The sequence below is a fragment of the Phacochoerus africanus genome, chromosome 14, assembly GCF_016906955.1.
Source record: "Phacochoerus africanus isolate WHEZ1 chromosome 14, ROS_Pafr_v1, whole genome shotgun sequence".
NCBI classification, from domain to species: Eukaryota; Metazoa; Chordata; class Mammalia; order Artiodactyla; family Suidae; genus Phacochoerus; species Phacochoerus africanus.
In genome coordinates, this window is record NC_062557.1 from 48,390,484 (window position 1) to 48,391,974 (window position 1,491).

At 46.3% G+C, this 1,491-nt stretch overlaps 1 pseudogene; it reads right to left on the reverse strand.

The window, feature by feature from the left end:
• Positions 1–476: 476 nt before the first annotated feature.
• On the reverse strand, positions 477–1,222 carry LOC125113889 (60S ribosomal protein L21-like; annotated as a pseudogene).
• Positions 1,223–1,491: the final 269 nt, after the last annotated feature.

The following is a 1,491-nucleotide window of genomic DNA, read 5'->3' on the forward strand; positions in this document are numbered from 1 at the left end:
CTCCTCTGAATCTCAGGAGCTTTCTCTGTCAAATAAAAACACCCATCTGTCTAGCCTCTCACCTGGCGGTGGGATGCAGATAGTAGTCATCAAAGCAGTGTAGATAGTGTAAAACACTGGGTGATTCACTCTTTCAAGGGAAGCTTGCAGGAACTTAGTGCTGCAGGAAGATCAGAGATGAAACACTTAGTCCCTGCCAGGAGAAGTTTCAATCTGGTGGATGAAGAGAGATACGCCCTGCCATCTCATGTCTCAGGCTGCAGAATAAAAGCCTTTAAAGAAGGCAGCTCCGGCTGAGCAGGGGAGGCAGTCAGGGAGGGCTTCTCAGAAGAGACTGCTCTGAAGCTTTGAAGGGTCAGAAGGATTTTAATGTACAAGTCAGAAGAATCATGGGGAAAACACAGAACGAGAGACCCCGGGAATTTATTCACTCATTTATTTATTGGTACAGTCCAGGTCTTTTATTTTCTTTACATCTATCGTGCCATGAATTCATAGGGAATGGGTTCCAGCAGCTCAGGCTTCTTTCCATTGGTTCTCAGTGTATTTCTCTGGGTGGAGCAAGCGAGTGCTTTGGTTGAATCCAACTACCTTTCTTTTTGGCTTCCTTCTCTTCCTGATCATTTTCCTTCACATGTTTCAGGAAGCTATCTTAGAGTGCTTAATATGCTCAATATACACACTAAGTCTCTTTCCAAAAAACCTTGCCCTTAACTTGTTTGTTTACAGCAATGCCACAGTATGCTAGGGAACACTGTAGACTCTTCCGGTTTTGCCATGGCTAACATTTGTGGGGCCTTACTTTTTGAACAGTGCCTATTCCCGTGATGTCTAAGATATCACCTTTCTTGGCATTTCCTGTCATGGCGAATCCGACCAGGCACCATGAGGTTGCGGGTTCGATCCCCAACCTCACTCAGTGGGTTAAGGATCCGACGTTGCCGTGAGCTGTGGTGTAGGTCACAGACGTGGCTCGGATCCTGCGTTGCTGTGGCTGTGGCGTAGGCCGGTGGCTACAGCTCCATTCGACCCCTAGCCTGGGAACTTCCATATGCCGAGGGAAGCAGCCCTAGAAAAGGCAAAAAGACAAAATAAATAAAATAAAACATCACCTTTCTTGTAGATTTCACATGTATGTTTCCATAGGAAAAATTCCCTGTGTTCTAAAAGGTCTAGAGAACATATAGCAGGTGCCACTTCTCTTTCCCTTCGTGTACATCATTTTGGTGAGTTACTAGACGATGGCCATTCTGGCCAAAAAGCCACTCAATTATTTTCTCATAAAACCCTTTTTTTTTTTTCCTCCTTTTATCTTTTCAGGGCCACACCCGAGGCATATGGAGGTTCCCAGGCTATGGGTCTAATCGGAGCTACAGTTGCTGGCCTACACCACAGCCACAACAATACCAGATCGAGTCTCATCCAAGGCCAACACCACAGCTCACGGCAACCCCAGATCCTTAACCCACCAAGCGAGGCCAGGAATCGAAC